This window comes from Tenrec ecaudatus, chromosome 3 (assembly GCF_050624435.1).
Source record: "Tenrec ecaudatus isolate mTenEca1 chromosome 3, mTenEca1.hap1, whole genome shotgun sequence".
Taxonomy (NCBI): domain Eukaryota; kingdom Metazoa; phylum Chordata; class Mammalia; order Afrosoricida; family Tenrecidae; genus Tenrec; species Tenrec ecaudatus.
Genome location: NC_134532.1, coordinates 116100397 through 116125582, shown reverse-complemented (window position 1 = coordinate 116125582; position 25186 = coordinate 116100397). Strand labels below are relative to the sequence as shown.

At 41.0% G+C, this 25186-nt stretch overlaps 1 protein-coding gene and 1 pseudogene across 3 annotated transcripts in view; both read left to right on the top strand.

Annotated features, from left to right (window-relative positions):
- The first annotated feature begins 1281 nt into the window (after positions 1–1281).
- The window catches only part of TET2 (tet methylcytosine dioxygenase 2), a 100332-nt gene continuing 76427 nt past the window's right edge, over positions 1282–25186 (top strand). For 2 of the 3 annotated variants that reach the window (XM_075543971.1, XM_075543969.1), the window contains exon 1: positions 1283–1683. The gene's annotated coding sequence lies outside the window, so the exon portion shown is untranslated. Of the gene's footprint in view, positions 1684–25186 lie in introns of all 3 variants that reach the window. The other variant, XM_075543972.1, reaches the window with a different exon arrangement.
- On the top strand, positions 21773–21950 carry LOC142443915 (U2 spliceosomal RNA; annotated as a pseudogene).

Genomic DNA, 25186 nt, shown 5'->3' with positions numbered 1-25186 from the left:
GAGGGGGAAAAAAGAGGACCTGATGCAAAGGGCGTAAGTGGAGAGCAAATGCTTTGAAAATGATGAGGGCAAAGAATGCACAGATGTGCTTTACACAATTGATGTATGTATGGATTGTGATAAGAATTGTATGAGCCTCTAATAAAATGATTACATAAAAAGAGAAGACGTAAAACTACTTAGCAATAGAAAATTACAACCCCTACTTATGAAAGCCTGTCTTTCTATGGAGTCATGGATATCAGGGAAAACGTAGTCTCTCGCTCGCAATTGAGTTGCTCGCAATTGAGTTTTTCGTGGGTCGATTTCATTAATTGAACAGGTGGAAATTTCCTCAAAATAGGCGCTCTTGTAAGAAGATGCTTGCACTTTTTAAAGGTGTACCCTTACAACCGAATACAACCAAATCTAGTCAGGTACCCTGGAGGTGGTGCTGGTGAGGGCCCCCTTAAAGAAAGTCGTGTAGCTCCAGCCCGCTTCCTGTCTTCTCCAGTCCACGTGGCCGAAGTAAACAGAAGGTGGGCGGGGGCAGCGAGACTCCGGACTGGACTCGGTCACTTTCCTCATTTACCTTGCCTTTAAAACGATTGCACCCTAAAACACTCGGGGCTTGTCCTCGGGGGATATGCAGGAATGCTGCAACTGAATGAGATGCAATGGGACGGGGAGGACGCCTGAGGGGGGCGGGGCAGGGGCGCCGGGACCTTCAGTGGGTGGGGTCCGGGCTTGGGCTGGGCGCGGTCCAGGGTGGTGTTACCTGTAAAAAGGTGACGGGAGGGGCTGAACTCGAGAAGGCCCGGGCCGAGGCGGAGTGGTTGCACAGGGTAGGCGTGCGGGGAGTCCGGGGAGACCACGGGAGCGCGGAGAAGGTGAGTGCGGGTGGGGAAGCACGCACTCACGCGCGCGTAGATACCTGTCAGGATGGTTGGCTGGGAGGGGGGGGTTGCAGGAGGCACAAAAAGTTTAACGTGAAATCTAGGATCTCCTCTCGTCGTCCAGATCCTCAGGAACGCCCCCCCCCCACCCTCGCTCTCGCGGGGCTCCTTCGCTCGGGGGTGCAGAGTCGTGCCCCCCCGCGGGGGTGCCCAGTGCGCGTCTCCGGTGACCTGGCCGGGCGGCTGCGCCGGAGCCGCGGCGCCGGGAGAGCTGGACCCTCCCCGCGCGGCTCCTCGGCGCTCGCTCCCGCTCCCGCCCCCGCCCCGCGCTCATCCGGGCGCAGCGCCCCCCCTACCCCCCCGCGCCACCCGAGCTCGCGGGCAGCCGGGGCCTGACTGCTCGCCCTGAGCCGCGGCCCCAGGTGTCGCCAGCCTTTGTACGCGGAGCCCCGGGGCGGGGGCCGAGTCCCAGGGAGCCTGGGCCGAGGCTCCCGGGCCGGCGGCGGCGGCGGAGCCCCGGGTGGCCGCGGCGACAGCGCGGGCGCCGCCGCCTCCTCCCCAGAGCGCCGCGCGCCCAGCCCGGCTCGCATGCGAGTCACGTCCGCCCCCTCGGCGCGGCCGCCCCGAGACGCCAGCCCCGCCGAGTGATGAGAACAGACGTCAAACTGCCTTATGAATATTGATGCGGAGGCTAGGCTGCTTTCGTCAAGAAGCAGAAGGAAGCAAGATGGCTGCCCTTTAGGATTTGTTAGAAAGGAGACCCGACTGCCGCTGCGGGATTGCTGCAAGGCTGGGGGACGAGGACGAGGTCAGAGCGCTTCTCTTGTGCCGCGGGACTCTCCCTTTCCTCTGCCCCCCTCTTTCTCTCGGGCTCCCAGGGGCTGGGGAGCCAACCCCGGAGTGTCACCCACAAATAGCAAGAGGGAAGAGGGAAGCTTCACAAATTACTGGAGCCTCTTCAACATGGCTGACAAATATAGTTTTAATTCCCTCCCCACCCCCACACACACCTTTAAACCTGCGGTTCTGGGTGCCTGGCTCTCTCCTGCCGACACCCCTCGCCCCTTTACCCAGAAAACTTACCTTTGTGTCTCTCTCGGGTGGCTTTCCGGACCTTTTATCCTTCTGGAAAGTGATTTTTTTTGGGGGGTGCTTTGCTTTGCTTTTGAAAAAGAGTTGTGCTTTGAGGTGAGTTGGGGCGCGGGGAGGGGGGTGACTACTTTTCCCCCTGATCCTCTCCCCGCTTTGCCCTGGTGTAAGTCCAGCGAGTTTATGGTGGAGCCAAAAGCACCCGGGAGGCAACACTAACAGTGGGGTTTGCCTGCCCCTCTGTCGGCTGCAGGGTCCGGGTCTGGGTCTCCGGCTACCTTGCTCTATATCCCCCCACCCCACACACCCCGCGTGCTTTTCGTTGGGGGTGGGGGTGCGCTAAGTGAATGTCACCGGGAGTGGAACGGGGTTGCATGTAAGTGAGTTTCGGGGTGGCTTTTGAAGTCCTCACGTTTTGTTGGTAGTACTGAGCGAGGTGGGGTGGCGGGGGCAGGGAGGTAAGAATAGTTTGTCTGGTCCCGAAACGAACCCCAGAGCCCACTCGCTCCCTGTCCCCGGCCCTGCGCTGGACCCTGCCCGCCGGCCCGACGGGCTCTGTGAGCACGATTGGTGGGCCGGTGTGCAAAGTCTGGGCTTTGTGCTTCCCCAGCCGGCGTTGGCCGCCTGGTAAGTGACAGGCAGACACAAAGGCGGGCGCAGGCCGGGGGAGGGGGCGCCGCGCGGGCGGGGGGAGCCGAGCGAGCGGCGGAGAGTTGGGAGCCTGACTGCAAGGTCAGGGGCGCCCGAAGAAACGTAACCCAATCCCCACGGAGTAACCAAGGAGGGCAGAGTTGATATGTGACAGTCCCATCCACGTTTCTTTTTCTCTCTGGGCCGCTCTCATTTCTTGGGGCTTTTCTTTATCTCTTTATCTCAGCTTCTCGCTGCGCCGCTCTCCCCACTCCTGGGCGCAGGCTGCGGGCGCAGTTTTTTTTGGGGCGCGCGGGGCTCCTAAGACACTCTGGCTACCTGTGACAAAATAAAATAAGGGACGGCCTGGGCAGGTGGCATATGAAATATGGGTTATTGCCGACTTTGCCCACACATCCTCTACTGGTAATATTTTCTCTCCTCTTCGTTCCAGTTAAGTTTAAGAATTGGAAGGGGAGGGAAGGCAATTTTTTAGTCATGCCTCAAATGTAGTTGTTTTTATGGCCTTTTTAGTGGGTAAAATACATTCTTGGTTGGGGGGATGGGATGAATCTTAAATTGCACTTTGTGCTTCTCACCCCTCCAATTAGGAATGATAAAGGCAAATCCAAATATAAAAATTTTAATTTAAAAATCACAAATTTGCAATCATAGTATCAGTGAGGAGGTTAGGAATTACAAGAAAAAAAGAGAAAGGTCTCTTATTTGCTTAAAACAGTGAATATGGTTGCCTTTAGATAACGAAATCACATTTGCATTTTAATGAAAAATCGAAATACTGCAGGGGAGTTATAGTTCTTTGTATGTAAGTTTCAATACAATAAATATGATTTCAGTGCTGTAAACAGAGAACTACTCTGGAAGTGTTGGGGAGTCAAGCAAGTTTAGAGGGCATGTGTGTGCAGGATTAAATGATGGAGGGAAAGCTACAATAACGGATCTTGTTCTTTCTCTAAATCTGATTTCTAATACTACTTGTCCTTAGTAGTTCCCTTTGTAACTCCATGTTGGTTTATGGGAGAGCAGTTATGTTTGCTTACATCACTGATACTATAAGTTCTTTAGCCTTGATTTATAGAGGAAAGTATTACTCATCCCAGTGGAATAGAAACAACTCATTGATAACTTATTATTTGTCCCAAATAATTAAAAACAAACAGGTTTGTTTTTGCATTAGGGTTTACTGGGTTTGTTCAGAAAATTGCTTAGGCATCCTAGAAAGTCAGAATAAAATATAAATTCCTAGACTAGTGTCTAAATGCATTTTGGATATAGCTTTTTAAATGTTGTGGGCTGCTGTCAATCATTCCACTAAAAAGTAGATGTCTTTGCTACTCAGACCAATGCATATGAGTACTAAATGGCTTGTTCTTCCCCACCATCAAATGTACATTCTTTTGTTGTTTTGTGCATCCTGTTGGTATGCTAAACGTAGCTGTTTAGTAACACCCCTATAAGGCATTGCTTCAGTGATTATCAGGAGGAAATGTGCATTAAAATGTTCAGCAATTGAATGACTGTAGTGCTCTTCCTTTGTTAGGAAAAAGAAATTGCTTGTATCAATGCTTTCAATAGCTTACAATAAAAGGCAGAACCTTAGTTCTTCTTTAGCATACATTTGGCAGTCAATATAGATCCCTTTGTATTTTTGCATATGATATATGCAAACCCACACTCCAGAAATTTCACAGGTAGAACTGTCTTGGTGGAAAAGCTCTTGTAATTGAATTTTAGGGGAGTGATAGTGGACAGAGACAATATAATTTTTCTTAATCCACAAGATTGGCTAGCTTATCTTTATTGAACTAATGATTAGCAGGAAATAAAATTGGAATGAAGGAAGTACCTTGCTTTGGTTAAAATGACCCAATTGCCAAATTCCTCTTTAAGGCTTTAAATAGATTTACCATGACCAGGAACCAGCAAGTTTGATATGATTCCCATGTGGTGACACATGGTCCTAGACATTGGCATGTCACCATCACTTCTAAAACAAGTGAGATGCACCTGCCAAGCAGCACTGTTATGACAGATTTACAAAGTCCTGTGCTGGCATGGGGCTTGCATTAGGTAACAAAAACGAGAGTCAATGTTTTGGTTTCACTTGCTGAAGTTAAAATTTGTCTAACTCTCCATGTCTCCACCCCTCCACCCTGTTAACAAGCCAAATGCCACTAGTGAGACGCATTTCCTCACACTACCCTTGAAGCCTTTATGATTCAGAGACGCGCCTTGCAGAAACTCTGTTTACCAGCCTGCTCCGAACCCAACTTCATTAATTCTTAGATATTTTTATGGATTTATTTTGAAATAAAATAAGCCATCGAAAGCGGTGGTATTTCACATTTAAAGTATATTGTTCAAGTTTTGCTTTTGATGCTCGAATTTCTCACACTATCAACTCAGTTATTGGATCTTTCTTCATAGTGTTTACCAAGTCAACTTCTTTGCGAGAACACGTTTTATCTTTGAATTGTAAATAGCCATGCTTATAGCTTGACAATAATTTCAATATTTTAAGTTAATTTTTCTTATGGGGACAAGTTAAAACGTTAAATCACTTATGAGTGTTGTTGGCAAAATAACATCTTTCTCAACTATTAGGCCACCACTGAACAGTTTGTTTTTAGCATAGTGGCGACACCATAGTGAACAGCAGAAAATAACCCCCAAGCCAACTTTGCACTTAACTGCTGGGGAGTTGAGCTACCAAGCAGAGCTAGTGGTTCTCTTGGAAACTGGGCCGATGAACACAACTCCCAATAATTTGCCCACTTACAGTATTTACTTGGTCCAATACTGAAGTTCAAGTGACACTGAAGGCATGAGCCAAAAACAAGGCTCCAGGAAGTGATGGAATATGAACGGAAATGTTTAAACAAGCTGATGAAGCAGTCAGCGCACTTACTGTTTATGCCAGGACATTTGGAAAACGGCTTCTTAGCCAATTGACTGGAACAGGTCCATATTTGTGTCCATTCCAAAGAAAGATGACCAATAGAATGCTCAAATTCTAGAACAATATCATTAATATCACATACAAGTAAAATTTTGCTGAAGATCATCCAACAATGATTGTGGCAGTACATTCGCAGGGCGCTGCCAGAGGTTCAGGTCATATTCAAAAGAGGATGTAGAGAAAGGGATATCAATTGCTTATGTCAGATGGATCTTGTATGAAAGCAGGGAATCTGAGAAAAAATCTTTGTGTTTTATTGACTATGTAAAGGTATTGAGTTGTATAGATAATTATCAATGCTGGATAACATTGAGCAGAATGGAAATTCCACAACCTCTAGTTGTACTTATGAGGAGCTTAACTTATACATGAATCAAGAGGCAGTTGTTCAAACAGAATAAGGACAGACATCAGGGTTGTATCATCTCATCATCCGTATTCAATTTGTATGTTGAGGAAAGAATCAGAAACTGTTATATGAAGAAGAAAGTGGTATAGAATTAGAGGAAGGCTTATTGACAACCTGAGATGCAGATAATACAACCTTGTCTGCTGAAAGTGATGAGACCATCAAGATCCAGGATTACAACCTTCAGTATGGATTACAACTCAATGCAAAGAAAAAAAATCTGCATACCAATAGGTAACATCATGAGGTAGCATGATTTATGGAGAAATGGTTGACGTTGTCAAAGATTTTGTTGTGCTTGCATCTACAGTCAATGCTCATGAAATTAGCAGTTGAGATAAAAAGACATGTTGCATTAGGTAAGTCTACATGAGGCCTCTTTACAGTTTTGAAAAGCAAAGATGTTGCTTTGAGCAACTGACCCACACCATGCATGATAATTTCAGTCACCGCATATGCATGTGAGAGCTGGACATTGACTAAGGAAGACAGGATTTATGCGTTTGAATTATGGTGCTGGACAATATTGAAAGTACCGTGGATGACCAAAAGGAGAAATAAAACTGTCTTAGAAGAGGGATGATCAGAATGCCGCTTAGAAGCTGGGATGAGACTTCACATATTGTTGACATGTTGTCTGGAAAGACAGTCCGTGAAGAAAAAGGCGTGCTTGGTAATACAGAGGGGCAACAAAAAAGAGTAAGGTCCTTGACAAGGTGCTGGATCAATGGGCTCAACGATGAGGACAGTTGTGAGGATGATGCAGGGGCGGGTCAGGCTTTCATTCTGTCGTACATTGAGGTGGAACCCATTCGAAGGCATCTACCACGTTGGTCAGATCTCTAGTTCCCATGTGGACTCACGGCCCAAATTCAGTAAGTCTGGTATTATGTAAGTGGATTGTACAAGTACTTCAGCTGGCTTGGTGTGTGGTAAGAGGCAAGTTTTCAGAAGGAGAAAAGGATAAGACGGTGCCATTGTTGTGGTTACAAGTCAGAAAGAATCATGTACAAGTGCTTGTTTCCAGTATTTTAATTTTGTGTTATTCATTAAAGAAAGCCCCCCTGACTTACAATAGGCATAGTCTCTCCTCAGTAAAATGGATTTTGGTTGTCCATTTCAAAATAGCAAATTCTGTCAGCTTAGATTTATGATATTGTGTCCTGTGATGTCCTGTTCTGTTCCCCACCCCCCACCCCCTTCTCAGGAAATAGAACTAGATAATGGATTTTCAGCACTTTGTGTGAAAGTAAATTCAGTAATACTGCCATCCTACCTACAGTTTTAAGAATTTGGAAACCAATATTTGAAAATCCCTGATAGTTATTCGAAATTGACTTGAAAGCAAGTTCTAAATGACTTGAGAATTAAACTAAGAGATGAACATATGGGGATGATGTATTGATGTATTTTGAAAGACAATTTAGGATGTAAAATAAATGGATTGCTTCACTGAAGTAATACCAATGTTTTCTTTTACTCTGAAGTAGGTATTTATTTCTTTCCTAACAGCCTAGTGGTGTTCTACTCAGAGGCAAGAGTTAATAAATGGCTTAGAAGTCATTAGAAGTAATGTCATTTAATTAGAATATGTGTAATTGTATTCTTAGAGCATAAGAGAAAAATAATGTAGGATCTAGGTGGTGGTGATAATAGTAATATGCTTTACCTTTAAATGTAACACTGGCAATGCACGCAAACCCCATCAAAGTGAATGTTGTAAAGGTACAGTTGAACAGTCTTTTTCAGTAACTCTACAATGTGGTTACATAATTTAAATGGAAATGTCTATTGAAGCTAGCAACCATGCTCAAAACGGCATACTTTGCCTGTTTTCTCCAATGATAACATGGTGCGAAACTAGAATGATAATAGCAAGATAGTGACACTATCGTCCATCGAGTTTTAGATTTTCTGTTTCAGTTGTCCTAACTTTATGTGTATATTTATTTAAGATTTTATCATATAATCATATTTCTAAATTTCTACTTTCTTAAACATGTGCTTGTGCTACCATGTCTTCTTAAAATGACTTTTCAGAGTAGCGGCTTTAAAAGTTCTTTGCATAGAATGATGCCTTTTGATCCTTTTTTAAATAGCTCATGGAGTTTATACATTGATGTCATTTAATTTTTTGCAAATCTTAGAGGACAGATAATATTGTTGTTACTACATTCATTTCAAAATGAGAAAAATGAAAGGATAGTGATATTAAATAACTTGCCCAAGTTCATACAGGCAATATGTGACTCAGCCCGAATCTGGACTTAGGCAGTCTCTCTCTAGAGCCCAGTCTTTAATCACTATGTTTAACTGTCTCATTACCATTAATAGTAAAAGTACAGCTATGAATGGAAGCTTAAAGTGTGTACAGTTGTCCAACTTGTACATGAATGTACAAGCAGTATTAATAATTATTAACAAGTAAAATCAGTAAAAATGCTGATTAGCTCATGCATGGATAAAATAAGATGTATGGAATATTGTTTGGCAATAAGAAGGAAGTAACGACACATAATCAAAAACATATTGAAGAAAAAAGGAGAAAGCTGTTATCAAGATTTATGCTATGTGCTTAAAGATGGTTGGTTTCACTCATTGCCATTGAGTTGATCCTGACTCACAGTGATCACTGCCAAGAGGTGAGAAAGGAGTGTTGGGATGATGCTGCTTAAAGAAGTCAGCAGTTGCTCCTGGAAAGAAAGGTGAGGTTTTCTACTCCTGTAAAGAGATGTCATCTGAGAAACCCAGAGGGCCAGTTCTATTCTGTCCTAGAGGGTCACCATGTTCACAATTGACCTCATGGCAGTGAGTTTGAGTTTGGAATTGAATTCAAGGAAATATCTCATACAAAGAAACATAGATAAATTTTATCTATATTTTAAAATTATTTCTTCACATTTAAGAAAATAGCATCAATGAATTTGTCTATGGTTAAAATGTCTTTCTGTTATAGATGAGGATACTTAAGTCACTCAAAAGTTTTAGTGTGCTTTGTGGTGAAAAGTATCTTCAAAATTTCGTATGGAAGGAGTCACTGGAGAGGTGATGGGGGTTGGGTGACTTAGTGAACTTGTCAACATATTCAGTCAACCAGCCATTTTCCAAAGGAGCCCTAGAGGCTTAGTGGGCTGCTAACCAACCACAAGGCCACCAGTTGGGAACCACCAGTCCCTGTGTAGGATGAAGTTGAGACTTGAAACTTCAGTAAAGAGGTACAGTCTTAGGAACCCACAGGGGCAGTTCTGCTCTGTCTTATTGGGTAGCTAGGAGTTGAAATATTAAACTCAATAGACTCAATGGCAGGGAGGCATTTTCCAGTTAATTCAGAGGATTTCAACCAAGCAATAAAAGATATATCTGTAAAAATTGCCATTCTTGTTTTAAGCTGCTGTCAAATGCATAGTTTAGTCTGAGGAGGATTGAACATCCCCTCACAGAAGTATCACAAAGAAGGGACGAGCCAGCCAGGGTGTAGCATAGCAGCAAGGAAATAGAGCATCCCTCTGGTTTGTGAGTGCCCCACCCCCCAACAGGACCCCAGCTCTACCTTACAATACTGGCTAGACTGGAGCATGTACACTGGTACAGATAAGAGCTTTGGACACATTGAATCCAGGACAGATAAATCCCTCAGGACCAATAATGGAGTGATACCAGGAGGGTAGGGGAAGATGGAGGGAGAAGGGGTGGTAGGCAATGATCTTTGTAGAACCTCACTACTCTCACCCCAAGGGGATGAACAGCAGAGACATGGGGGAACAGCAGAGACAGCGGACTGTGTAAAATAGGACAAAAATAATTTATAAAATTATCCGGTTTACGAGGGTGGGGGAGGGAGGGGAAAAAGAGGAGCTGATACCAAAGACTCAGGTAGAAAGGATGTTTTGGAAATGTTGATGGCAACAAATATACAAGTGTGCTTGATATAATTGATGATACAGTGAGCACCCAATAAAATGATTTATTAAAATTAAAAAATAAAAGATAAACGGCTACCAAATGCATAGCTTAGTCTGTTTGTGCTTTCTTTGCTAATATAGTGAACATTCCTCTCCCTACTTTTTAGTCTGTTTTAATAGCAAATTTCTAGTTCTTTTCTTTTGGCATTAAAATGTCTCATATATGTTAAAACAGTAGGATAGGGAAGGGCATGGGAAGTAAGGGTCATACACTTTGATTTTATTAACGTTATATTTCCACTTGCTACTATGATAGCTCAGATTTTACAAATTAAAAGAAAAAAACATCTCACAGGATTTTAGCAAGCAATTCTGCTTCTGCCTTCTGACTTTGCTGCAGGTTGAACATGTAGTTTAAGGGGGGCAGAAGGCTGAGGACCCTACAGGTGTTGCTATGCCTGGCCAACCTATTTACAAACACCAGGTTAATGGTAAAATACCTGTATAATTTTAGCACTGCTTCTTATGAAATGAAGACTTTAGAGTCAAACTCACAGGGTAAAATATTTTGCAGTGGTTGTGTTTGAATTGCTAAGTTTATGTAAATTTTAGATACCAGAGGTTTTAGTTGAGCAAAGCCTCTCTCCCTTTTTATTCTAAAAGTTGGCTTGCTGCCAATTTCATCCCAGAGTTTGAAACCAGGATGGATAACTAGGTTAGGAGGAATTCACTGATCTGGAAACATCAACTGCTGAGTTCAGAGACTAACATATATGTTATTGTATTCACTGTGCTATTTTGACTTTGAGTGACTTCTGTTACCACTTTTCCAAGAAACAGCTTTGTGACCCAGCATTTTACTTTTTAAGAATATGCGCATAGCAATAACTCATAGGTGTACTTTATATTTGTTTGTGGCAGGCACAAAACTAAATACTCATGTCAAAACTTTTAACTCACTGGGATCTTGATAGAGTGATTATTTTGGAAAGCAATAAGATTTGCATCCTCCTAACTAGAAAAATGAGCAGCTCATGTGCTTTTAATCTCTTGCTTCTCTTAAAATTCTTTCCCTACCCCCACCCCCCCTAAAAAAAACAAAACACTATCATTGAGTCTTTCTACTCAGAGTGAACCTGTAGGACAGTAGCACTACTCCACAAGCTTTCAGAGGATGTGCATCTTTAAGGAGGCAGCCTCTCATATCTTTTCCTCACCGAGTTGCTGATGGGTTTAAACTGCCAACCTCTCAGCAGTCCAGTGCTTAACATGCTGTGCCACCACCTGGTTGTTTGGCCCTTGATGCATCCCCTCAATCATGGCAGCCCATGGTTGTAGCCACTATGTCAATTGATCTTCCCAGGGCGGGCGGGGGGCGGTCGTCCTCTTTTTCTCTGACCCTCTACTTTGCCAAACATGATGGTCTTTACCAGGGACTAACTAGTCTTTCCTGAGAACATGTTCAGAGTGTGTGCTGCAAAGTATCACTCTCCATGTCACCACGTTAGCCAAAAATAGATGTATTAAAATTCCTGTACTTTCCAAAATATTGTTTGTTAAGAATCATACTGCTAATAATTGTAAACCTTTCAAACACCTTAAAGATATTTTGATTTGTCTTCACATTTTATAAACAATGTGGAAGGTATATTTAAAAGGATAGGATTATGAATTTTTTGCTGGTGAGCCATTAGGGAAGGAATTGCCCATGGTCAGGCATTGACAGAAGGAGCTGAACTGCCATTAAGTTTTGCTGTAAGTAGTGTTGATGTCTTACATTTTTTTGCTTTTATTATTTTAAGATTTGTCACACTTTGTTCTGTGGGTGCTTCAAAGTCACGATCATTTTAATTACTATATCCATGCCTCAGTAGCCATTGCTAAAATCTCCCATTATTAAATCTTAATAGAGTATTAAATTTGTATTTCTGGGACCAGATTATATTTTAATGGAAACTATTCACCCACTACTCAAAATTTTAATTCATTTTATTTTTGAGATGAATTTTTAATATAGTACCTGTCCACACCTGTAGGACAGGGACCTACCTACTCAAGGTTTCCAAGGCTATCATGTTTATCAGAGCAGACTGCCAATAGAAGGCGGTGCCAGAACTGTTTTTGTTTTTAGCAATTTTTCCTCCTTGAATTAGTGTAGATCTTTGCCTTGCAAAATGTCATCAAAAGTCATGATGATACAGGTTGGTATCATTTCTCTCTCTCTCTCTTTTTTTTTTTGTAGTTCTTGTCTGCTAAGGAGCAGGAACACCCATAAAAATGCCATAATTACTAGTTGTGCTGATTCTAAAGTACCAGGATCTGCCAATAATACCATGATACCACACCTATAGACCATCCAGAACCTGGTCTTGTTCCTTTTAATTTAGTTTTCTAATCTGTTTGTTCTTTCAGCCCATTCGCAGTTTTGTTTGAAGTGTTTTACTTTGAAGTTAAAGAACTTTCATATTTGCCTTGGCTAAAAAACCCCATCTCCTTAAAGCTCCATCGTTTCTTTACAGTCTTTTATGACGTATGTATTGAAAGGATCACTTTCAGACACTCTCAAATTAGTTTAGGTGATTATTAAGTTTATTTGTTTTAGTATCTGTCAGAATCAAAAACAATTTCTACAAATGAAATGTCTAATAACATATAATTAGAGTCACCACCATAAATAGTAAGTTTAGTTATTAAAGTATTTACATTCATATTTTAATGAATCAAATATAATTGGTGATTTCTCATGTGAGAAAGCAACTTTTTCCACTTAAACATACTCACTGCATACGTTGTTTGAATCCATAAGAAATAGAAATCGGTACTTTTTAACACATATTTTAACATTTGTGCTCCACTTTTAAAATGGAACCCTCGTGGCACAGTGGCTGAAGTGCTTGACTGCTAATGAACGAACAGTGGTTTGAAGCAACCACCTGCTCCTCGGGAGAAAGGTGCGGCAGTCTCCATAAAGATGTCAGCTTCGGGAAACGGTGGGGTGCGTATGCTTACTCTTATAGCGTCTCTGGGCATCACAGTCAACTCAATCCAATTCATGGTATCGCTCCAATCGAGCCTTCTAAATTGTTATTCTATGAAGTTATACTGAGTTTGAAGATAAGTGTTTTGATTTGGAATTGTCTACCATATGAAATTAGAAAAGCATATTGTCAGGTAACAGAACTAGATGTATTGCTAATGGCTCACTTTACGAATGATGGATTTGCTGTCCCTGAAAATCAGAAAGAAAGGCCATTTGTGTATTAACATTGGGTCCTACACTTACTTAGCCTGCAGATTCTTAAAATATAATTCTTATTTCAAATAGGACATTTTATATAGACTAAATCATTTATAGCATATCCAAACTTAAAATATCTAATCAGGTATATTTCTCAGATGTAAAGGATTTGCCATAAAATAATTTTAAAAACCATGTCTGAGAATGTGTTAAAGTCAAATATATTTTAAAACCTAATTCACTGTACTACTGAAAAATCTGCTTTAATTTTTGCATCTTTATAATTTATGCTGTAAATCATTCTGAAAGTTATGAGAAACAGTGTTTATGGGGGAAATTTTTACTTGGTTAAAAAAAATAAAGACTTACACAATGTAGTTTCCTGTTGTAAAAAATTCTTGGTAAAAGACAAGGAAACTTTGAAAATGATTATGGCAAAGAATGTACGGATGTGCTTTATTTTGCATGTATATGTATGGATTGTGGTAAGAGTTGTATGAGCCCCTAATTAAAAAAAGACAAGGAAAGTAGATGAAGGCTGGAATCAGAAATAGGACGCATAAAACTACAAAATCATTTTTCACTTTCCCTGAGCAAAGCTATTGAGCTAGTTTTTGTTTTGTTTTTCTGAAATGGTCATGCTCGTTATTTTATTTGGGTGTAATTTGCATGTATAATGGACTTATAGTTGTATAATCCCACCGCTCCTGATATTTCTGTTCACACTGATTTAAAGGAGCAAATTAAAAATAAATCTGGGACCCAAAAGAAGAGCATCTTGCCTTTTCTCCTTACTTGGCTTAACTGTAATTAGGCAGTTAGTTTTGACGCTCTTCGTCTGGTGGCAGCTAAAGAAGGAAATGTGGCGGAGAGGGAATTTTTTGCTTATTTTCATTCGTATTCCTCAAAAATAAAAATAGACAGAAAAAGAAGGAAACAAACGTTAGCGAACCGTAGAGATAATTTCTTGCTGCCACATAATGAATTTCCAGTGCTGAGGACACAGGTGTCACACTTCCTTGGTCTCCAATTTCAGGCAGCACTGACACGTGGGTCTCGTGCGCATGGCAGTGCTATTTACAAACATCTCCCAGGATTCCAGAGACGCTTATGTAACAGCGGAGAGGGAACAGCGTTGTGTGTGGGCGGAGGAATCAGCAGTTTGATTCATAGTCGGAGCTCTTGTCTGGCACTGCTGGGGTCATGAACCTGAGATCACTGAGATCAACCTGTCTAGGATCTGCTTTTCAGCTTTCCTACTAAAAAGCCTAAATCCTGGAGTAGCCTTTTGGTTGTTTTTTTCAATTCCTTCTAGAAGGAAGTGGAGTTGTCATGCCAAACCTTCTTATAATTTTAGGGGTAAGTCCCCCCCCTACACACACACCAGCATGCCTTGGTGATTTTTAGCACCTGACACCCAGTCTCAATAAATGCTATCGCTTCTTCATTTTAAAGTATAATTCTATATTTATTTGTAAGTGCGTTATTGGAAGAGTAAGACTGTCCATCCTCCAGAACGATGCACTCGAATCATAGCCTCTGCTCCATACTATTACCCCCACCCCCATCGTTGACATCTCTGACTCCCAACAAGCTCACCTCCATTCAGGCAATGTCTTCTTTTCCCAGGAAGATCTTTAGAGATTTTCATTTATCTGTTTCAGCAAAAGCATCTTCAGAATTAGAAGCACCAAAGCGCTAACATTTTAAGTATTTTATCCTATGGATCTAGTATATTTTTACTGATGCTGTTCATTAGGTCTCTTGCCTTGGTAGCTAACAACATTCAGCAGAAATTAGAATATTAGAAACATGTGTAAATTAAAGTTTTTTGAATTTTATCTAAATCTATTTAGCTAGATGTTATTGATCAACCAAAAGCAGAAGTCTTCATGCTTACAAAAGAATTGAAATTAGATCATCAAAGGATTTTATAGTTAATTGCAAAATGTGCTTGTTTGAATGAACTATTATAGAATTTTTTTTAAAGGTAATTTTATTGCCTTTCTAAAAAGAGAAAACATCAGAGATTAGGATATCTGAGATGTGGGATTATAAACAAGAGGAATTTAAAAAAAGTTTTCTCAAGAGTTAACCGAGCACCAAATACATTTTGGTTTCAGGGAAGTTAGTTAGGCATGAAAGGATTTTAGAGAATAATTTAGAACTGATCTTTCAAATTCCATTATTTACAAGTTAAATTTTGAAATTAACTATTAGTCCTTCAGTATCCATGATTTGTAAAAATTTACCTAAAGAGTGTTTTATTTAATCAGCATAGTGATATCTGAGGACGGATGTTTTCTCATCTGTTATTCAGTTAAAAATTCCTTTTGGATTTGAAAAGATATAATTTAGTTTTTAGCGGTTTAAATTATTGGTATATTTATAATGCATTTAATTAAGACATAATAATGAGTTTGACTTTGATAAAATTATGTTTTTTTCTGTTGCTCTGGCATGGAAAGGTTATATTTATTGCAATTATTTTTGGCCCAAATAGTGAAAGCCTGTGAAGTTATGAATAAAGTTTTCATGCCCAAGAATGGCTGGGTTTTCATAAGTACCTTACCATGTATTACCAAGTCCATTGCCATCGAACCAACTCCAACTCAGAGTGATCCTTTCTAAGGTTTCTAATGCCACTGCATAGTTTTACCAGAGTCGACAGCATCGTTTCTCCCTCTTTGTATTTGTTGGAATGTCATAGTGCAGGATTGCAAACTAACATGCTTAGGATGTGCTAAATCCTATAAGTGCACACACTTCCACTAAAAAAGGGATTTACGTTTACGGTGGCCTGCATTTGTACTTTAGCTTCATTTGAAGTGTTCAGCATAAAATACTGATTGGTTTATTTGATGAATTGGACTAATCTGTGTATTTAAAAAGATCAAAATTGTAGATTGAGTGTATGTGAGATATGACTAAGGAGTACTGTGGAATTTTTAAGTCATTTATCCTTTTAAAAATGACTACTGTGCGTGTGTGGATGTGTGATTCTAATATATGAATTCCTCTCTGGTAGAAATGGTTAAACAGACCGGAGCAGAAGTCGTTGTCAATGACCAGAGAAGGAAGACATGTGGATGTCATGATTTTTGCCATGAGCTTTGTGGTGCACAAAATCCAAAGGGGCGGGCTCTGCAGAAACGACCTGTAGGTGTTCCCCCAGGAGAAAGGCAAAGTATTAAACACACTCACACAGAGAAAGAGAGAGACAGCTGGTATGGTAGTGTTAAGGTTGGCGCCAGGTGTTCGTTCCCCTTTGCCTAGGAGATCTAGGGCATCCTGATCACTGGCTGTGTGCTCCTGCACACGTGGCTTTACTGTTTATAAAGCGGTTCCAGAAGAAGAGTGATGGAACAATAGGCAAGGGGGCCGTTTCATGTCTCACCAGCTGTTTAGGGACTTGGATCATGCCCATTGAAAGAGGCTAAGACATCACTGGTAGTAGTCAAACTTGACTGGAAGGAAAAGGGGTGTTCCCCTAGCCCCCCACAATATTTATTTTAAACTATCACTTACCGCTACCTGCAAAGCACCCTCTACTTTGAACTTAAAGTAGAACATTTAACCCAGACATGTGAGTAAGCACTTTAGTATGCACCGACTAGAGATGATGAAGTTCTTTCTTTCTTTCTAAAATATTTTTATCGGGGGCTCTTACATCTCTTTTCACAATCAGTGCATTCCTCCAATGTGTCAGCCCATTTGCACGTATGCCGCTGGATGATGCTTTCAAAATCCAGCGGATCGAGTTAAAATCCAGCGGATACAGTAATATTTAACCGTCTCAGTGTGGCTGTGTACCTACATGGAAAGAGACAATTGGAGTCAAGCCTGTCATTTTCTCTGGTTTTAAATGTTTCTTGCCCATTATTTGTTTTGTTTCTTAAAACATGCACTTCCTATTAAATAATGATTTCCAAAGTCACCGAATGTTTTCTTTTCTTTTCTTTTTTTTTTATTTATTTTTTTAAAACAATTTATTGGGGCTGATACAATTCTTTTCACAGTTCATACATATACATACATCAATTGTATAAAGCACATCTGTACAGTCTTTGCCCTAATCATTTTTTTCTCTTTTCTTCTTTTACATTTTATTAGGGACTCCAACAACTCTTACCACAATCCATACATATACATACATCAATTGTATAAAGCACATCCATACATTCCCTGCCCCAATCATTCTCAAGGCATTTGCTCTCCACTTAAGCCCCTTGCATCAGGTCCTCTTTTTTTTCCCCCCCCTCCCTCCCCTTTCCCCCCTCCCTCATATGCCCTTGGTAATTTATACCTCGTATCTTGCCCTATTCGGGGTCTCCCTTCTCCCCTTCTCTGCTGTCCCTCTCCCAGGGAAGAGGTCACATGTGGCTCCTTGTAATCAGTTCCCCCTTTCCAACCCACTCACCCTCCACTCTCCCAGCATCGTCCCTCACGCCCTTGGTCCTGAAGGTATCATCCACCCTGGATTCCCTGTACCTCCAACCCTCATATGTACCAGTGTACAGCCTCTGTCCTATCCAGCCCTGCAAGGTAGAATTCGGATCATGGTAGTTGGGGGGAGGAAGCATCCAGGATCTGGGGGAAAGCTGTGTTCTTCATCGATACTCGAATGTTTTCATAGAAGCACTTTGCTTAACATCAGATTTCTGCTTGAGCTTATAGAAGAGGGTATCTCTGACTGATAGAAGCCTCATAAAGGGAAGGAAAAGTCAGTGATAATGTTGAGGAATACGCCACAAAGTGGTGCCAGTCACTCAAGTAAATGCCAGCACCCGTGTTTAACATGAAATCATGCCTCGAGAGAGGGCTAGAAGAAGCCCCGCTGCACAGTGCTTGCATGTTGGGCTTCCAGCCACCAGTCGCTTGGAAGAAAGATAAGGGTTTCTACTCCCATAAGGAGCTACGGTTTGGAAACCGGTACAGAGGCAGTTCTCCCCTGTCCTATGAGTTAGAATAGACTCAGTGGCAGGGAATTTGGGGCTGTTTTTGGAAAGAGGGGATGAGGGGTAAGGGAAAGATGTAAAAAATATATTAGGTGAAATAAAGACATTGTCACTGAGGCCCTCTCCCTTTCCTTTCACTATTAAATATATATTAGATTTGCAAAATATTAGTTCTTTTACAAACAAGGTTTTCTGTTTGTTTTTGAGAACTAAGATATTAAAAACGCACCAGTTGTCCTCAGGGTGATCCCAACCCATGGGAGCCCTGGTGGTACAGAGCAGACCTCTTCTCTAGTTTCCTTTATGTACTGTGACCTTGAAGGAAGTAGGTTGTTTGGCTTTTTTCCTGTGGTAAAGGGATTGGTTCAGCCAGCAACCATGAGGTTAATGGGGCCAACTGTTGGAGTCGCCTAGGGACTTGGGAGACCAATCCATTGGTTGCATTTACAAGTGAGAAACATAGGAGGTGAGGGCACTCTATTCCAATTGCACAACTGGCTTTTACCAATAGGCAATTTCACAGAGTTCTAACTTTGTGTCAAGGGCCAGGCTCACTTAATTTTCACAGCACTTTTTATTTTGCTTGATACATTCTATCCATTATACTTAGGAAGAAGATGAAACCAAGACATAGAGTTATGATATCTCTTTATTACAAATGTATCACCTAGCTCCATGGAATAATTTCCTGTATCAGTTTGCTATGCCCTTTCCTTTCTATCCCTCCACCCCCCCCCCCACACACACTCTTGTGTCACTCCATTTCTACCACAAAGTCAAGACAGATTAAAATTCATTCAGATGAAGGTGAATGTGGGCAAAAGGCCAAAAAGTGGCCTCAGAGGTGGGATTACAGAAACAGGAAAGGGATACTCATACTGTTGCACATAGAAAGCATATAGTCCAGTCCCTTTAATTTGTTTTTCAGAATGCAGGTAAATAAGAATGGTGAAAGGACACAACCCTGACGCCCGCCTTTCCTGATTTTGAACCGGACAGTATCTGGTCATGCAACTCCCTCTTGGTCTGTGTACTTGTTTTGCATGACCATAAAATGTTCTGAAATGTCCATTCTTTGTAATATTTCCTAATAGTTTCTAAATGATGCATACAATCAGATCCTACTTCTTAGCCAATGAAATTTAAGTCAGCATCCCCCATCCCCATGGTATTCTCTACATTGAAAAAAAAAAGCTTATAAGATTGAGCAAGGCAGTGGGGTACGTATGACTCATTACCATATAGATTCTGTCTCACTGTCTCTCCTAGTGACTCCAGAGGACAGAAAACGATGGATTTCAAAGAATTCACATTTTTACATCTTTCTCCCCCGAATGGCTAGGGTCCTAAATACTATCTCAAATTCCATCAAGGGCACTCCCAGGCAAGTCCCTGAGGGCTGGGCTGCCTCTCCCTGGGCTGGCATGGGGTGTGTTAATATTCTTTCAAACACACACTGCCTGAGGGCAAAGCTCTGCTCATTGCTGGTTAATGGTGAGAAAGAAGGCTGAATCCACAAGGAGACTCAAATGTGGATGGAGATAGGGTTCTCACTGTAAATTGCAATCTCTGCACACCTGGACTCTAACACCGATGGGGGCGATCAGACTGCTCATTTAGACTGTTCCCAGGTGACCCTAGCCCTCTGCGCAAAGATGTGATTCCTCAATTGATGGGATAGAATTGGGCAGTGGAGTTGAATTGCTTTCTCAACAGTGCAATCCAACAGATTGCACAAATAAATCTAAGAGCATCAGCATAGTATCAGAAGGCCGCCCCAAGGCAGTGGCTCTCAACTTTCCTAATGCCTGGACCCTTTGACACAATTCCGCATGTTGTGGTGACTCCCCTTCCCCCCCTGCAACCATAAAATTATTTTCGTTTCTTCTTCATAACTGTCATTTTGTTACTGTTCTGAATCGGGCCACGCTTGTGAAAGGGTCATTTGACCCCCAAAGGGGTCACGACCCACAGGTTGAGAAGTGCGGCCCTAAGGGGAAAGAGGTGAAGGATTTTGGGAAGTTTTTGGCAGATCTTCAGTCAATAATAGCCTGTTCACAATTGCCTCTTCCTGCATTTATGAGCAGACTCCTGGTGGCACAGTGGGCACCATGTGGGCTGAGATCTGCAAGGTCTGGTGTGAAATGATCAGTCTCTTGGTGAGAGAAAGTCGGTGTTCTCTGCACCTGTGACTAGCTCTTGTCTTGTAGGGCCATGATGAGTCGGCATAGACTTGATGGTAGTGAGTGAGTCTTTGTTAGGCAAAGGAAATAAAGCCTCTCGGAAATAAAGCCTCTCCATGGAAATGCTATAAAAGTTTATGGGAAAAAATTCATTATATTTTAACTCGTTTTGCCCATGAACTTTTTGAAGTACCCTCATGATTTCAAATCTACAGAGCACAAAGCACATGTTCCCCTGTTTCATATCCTAATTTTAGGAACAAGAACAGATACCCTGAAATAACTAGCTTAAAGATAAATGACCGATACTTTTGATGTGCTCATCTCAAAAGCTCCTGTTGAGAATGGGAAATCCTTGAGTTGTAGTGTTAGAGGATTTGGGGCCCCATGTGAAAGATATTTTGAGATGATGTACATGGTCTCTGAATTTATGTGTTGAAACTACCTATCTTTGGGAAAGGTAGTTTCTTGGATCAAATTTTATTAGTCTGTTTAATTGTACAACAAATGCATAATCCTCGACAATACCTACCTATAGACTGGTTAAGAAGAGGAGGTTGTTCTTGATACCATTCTGAGCATCAACCAGTGTTCATCAAAATGGGTGGTACTGGAGTATGGGATACGGTATATAAGTTTTTCATTGCCAGAAGGGAGGTGCTAAGTTCAAAGGAAAAAATTCCCTGAAAACGAGACAGTATTCCAAGTAAGTTTGAGAACCTATGGTTTAAACTACTATTTTTGGCAAAGGAAAATTCCAAGGATCCGTTTCTTTCTTTTTTAAAAAAAATCATTTTATTGGGGGCTCGTACAAGTCATCACAATCCATCCATCCATCCATCCATCCATCCATCCATCCATCCATCCATCCCTCCATCCAGAGTTGAGCACATTTGTGCATATGTCGCCACCCTCATTTGGATCTTTTTCTATGCTATTCCAAGTCAGTATCACATCACAGCATACTTTGTACATGGCAATACTTTGCTATCAACCCTCACCTCTGCATGGCCCGTGACCAACAGCACAGCGTTTCCCTTTCCTTTGCACAAACCATTGATGGATCCATTCACTGTAGTCAAAGACCCATGTTTTCCTCGGCCTTCGAGGCCTCAAAGCATCTGACCACTTTTACATTTCCAATTCCATTTCTTACTGTGCTTCCCCCCTAACTTTAGTCTTAGTTGCTATTTGCTGTTCTGACAAGTGTTTATCTTCTTACCGCTAGGTGCTTGTACTTTGTTTCTCATTTCCCAGGAATATCTTCTCTCTTTTTAATTTTTTGGAATATCCTCTGTTGACATAAGATCTCTCCTTCTGTGTTATTTTTCACAGTCTCTTCCTAATCCTATGTAATTCCTTGCCTAGTTTTATTTTAAAATATCAAAAATCTCTGCTACACGATCTTTTATAGCCTTATAAAACAGGTTTTGTTTATGATTTTATTCTGTATTTATTGTCTATAACAGTAATCAGTGACATTGAATCTTGATGAAAAGCTTTGGTAGATCGCTTCTCGGCCTTTTGGCTAAGATCACGTGTAGTATCTGTTCTTGTCAGTTTAATATCTGATACATCCTCTGTCCAAGGACAATAATTAAATGGATTTTTGGAGCAGGGAGATGGAGTAGGCCTTGCTCCATGCATTGGCCTGGTGTTGCAGTGCTCCAGAACAGTGTACCACAAAGAACAGAACGAAAGGGAAGCTGTGGTACGTGGCTCAAGTCACACCCAACCCAACATACTGCCTTTAATTAGAGTCGGACTCAGGAATCCAGCAGAGCAGCAAAACTGCCCCATGGGGTTTCCAAGATCGCAGATCTTTATGGAAACAAACTGCCACTGTTTCTCCTTCCAAGGAGCCCTGATGGTATAGTGTTGGTCTGCTAACTGCAAAGCCAACAGTTTGAAACCACCAGACACAGAGAGGAAGATGAGATTTTCTACTCCTGTGAAGAGTGTTACACTCTCAGACACCCACAGGGGTAGTTCTACCTGCTCTGTAGGATCTCTGAGTTGGAATAGACCAAATGAAAAAAAAATTTTTTTTAAGGAAGTCAATGGTTTACATCTCTTTTTATTACTTTGCTCTTCGAGGCAACCATGTTTGGTCCCTCTTCCTCCTCCTTTTTCTTATTCTGGCATCAAATCAATCATAGAGAAAATGTCCATTAAGCACATGCAAGTGAAAGAAGGCATTCCAGTCTAGATCCCATGAAGGAGACAATTACCTAGGAGCATCTAGGGCCAGAGAAACTTATGTAGCTAAATTACCTTACATTAGTGACTGTTACATTAGTGTTACCTTACCTTAGTTTCTGATGTTCTTATATAGATAACTTGTTACGTTGTGTGTTTAAAAGGCTTCTGTAGCTAAATGAAAATATAAGTGTGACTTGCAACACTTTTGATAGGAATACACGTCAAGTTGTAAACAACGATACATGTGCATATGGAACCCGAGTCTTACTCTGTGAAGTGAGCATCACTTATGTTATTTCTTTTGGTTGCTTCCTGTTAATTGTGGATATCAACTTCCTTCTAGGCTAGGAGAAGTGGCACTGTGTCCAGGGTCATCAAAAACCTACTAACTGCCAAGATGAGCTGATAGCTTTCAAGTAGTACCTTAACTATTATAAGTTGTACTGTTTGGGGCATTCTTAGATATTCAACAGTACTTCATAGGTAGAAGTTTCTTCTACCTAGTTTTTTACTTGCCTTGAAATAACTTCCTTGTTCATTTGAAAGCTGGTCAAAATTAATCCACAAGAGTTCTGGGTGGTTTTCTGCTTATGCACCCCTCCTCCCACTACCCCCATAAAATTGTGTTTTTATTTAGGTCCCACGATAAGAATTTCTGTTTCTGTTTTGTTCCAAAGGGTTATTTACAGTATCTGGCAGAACCTGGCACATAATATGCCCACAATCAACATTTGTTGGATGAAGGTCAATACTTTCACAGAATTCTCCTTGTAAAGATTCAGTATCATTAAAAAAAAAAAACAACCAAAAAACCCACAGTGATGTAGGCTTTGTACTAATGAAGTAAATGCAAATTACTAGAGGAGTTCTTTTTTTAAGCTTCCAATTATAGAAAAATTTCTGAAATTAGAATAATCAGCTTATGAATTCCAATGCCTTTTACTGATCATATAATATCATGTAACCATATGACTAGAGAGAATGGCAAAATCCATTAGTTGCTCATTTCTCTTCCATTCTTTAGGAAATGATCAGAAAATTGGAATGGGAAAAAGAAACCTGAAGTCAAAAAGTTTTCAAACACCATATATAAAATACTAAGGTAGTTCTTTCAGAAACTTTAAATTCTCTACAAGTATAACCAAGGTGCACTTATGCTACAGCTGCCTCTTGTGAAAGCATCGTTGTGCTTTACTGCAAGGTACCAACTGTCCACCTAGAGTGCAAAGCAAAGGATGGTACCTGGGATGATGAAGAAGGTAAGTCAGGAATCACAGCTGGAGTTCAAGTCCACTAGCAATCAGCTGACCTGCATTCATAGTGACCCTAGAGAGACTTTCTGAGGCTGTTCTTCGGAACACAGAGCCTCACCTTTCTCCTGCTGAGTGCCTGTGGGTTTTGAACCAGTGATATTGCAGTAGACCAAAATAAAATAGGCTCTTTGTCTATGTTACATTATTCATTTTCATATGCTTACTGTTATCTCATTTAGGCTTTCTTTTTTATCTGAGACTCATCTCATTCCATTGTCTATAACATACATTTTGTGGACAGGCTAAACAGGATTGTCATCATTTTTGGTCTTGCAAAATATATAGTCCTTAAATGAGATCTTTAGCTTTTCACATAATGATGGGCAAGGTAGTCTATGCTATATTATTAGGAATTTCAACAAGATAGTTTAAAACTGTATTTATGTTCATTTATTTTACACACACACACACACACACACACACACACACACACAGAGTCACTGTTGTTAAGTCCACTCTGCTTATCTAGCATTACTGAGGTGGTAGGTCTGTTCAGGAGCAGATAGCCCCATTTGTCCCCATAAAGCAGCTGGTCTGGTGGATGATAACAGCAGGCCTGAGGTTAGCAGTCCAATACTTACTCAATAGTGCCACCAGCACTCCCATTCTTTCCTCCCTCGCCCCCCCCCACCCTCCCCGCCAGGTGTGTGTGTGTGTGTGAGATGTTTCAGGTAGTAAATGTTTGCTATTTTATTTGAAGAAAACAAGAAAAGGTAGCATTTTCGAATGTTTATGAGAAACATTTCAGAAAGACGAAGGTTGAATACGAATTGCCTTCATACTTTTGTAATTGTGTCCCATAATGTGAGAATATGAGTCACCTTAAAACTTGATACTGATGAACCCAATGTAAAAACAATTTTGAGTGAGAAAAACTATGAGCTACTGAAGGCTCATGTAGTTTGCCCTATGGGCATAGCATCTCTCTGTATTTGCCCTTAAGATTGTTGTGTGAAATATGAGATGCTTAATAAAGACATAAAATAACCGAATGACAAAGTCTAAAAAACAAATTTTCTAGTAGATGAATTATTTTTTAAGTAAATAATGTTATTGGGGCATTTGAAGTTCTTTTTTTGTTGCACTTGCAGTACTTATAACAATCCATACATGAGTATGTCATGTTGCCATCAACATTTTCTTTTTTTTTTTTTCCATCAACATTTTCAAAAACAGTTTCTACTTGAGCTCTTGGTATCAGCTCCTTATTTCCCTCCCTCCCCCCTCCTGCCCTTGTAAACCCTTGATAAATTACTATTGTTTGCAGATGCACTTTTTTAAATCGTTAAATTAATATGGGCAATTAACAGCTTTTACAAGTTGACCACATTGCTCCCACCTGTTAGGCAATGATACTTGTTGAACAGCAGAAAGTAGAGTTTCACAATCCAGATTTTTAATATCCCT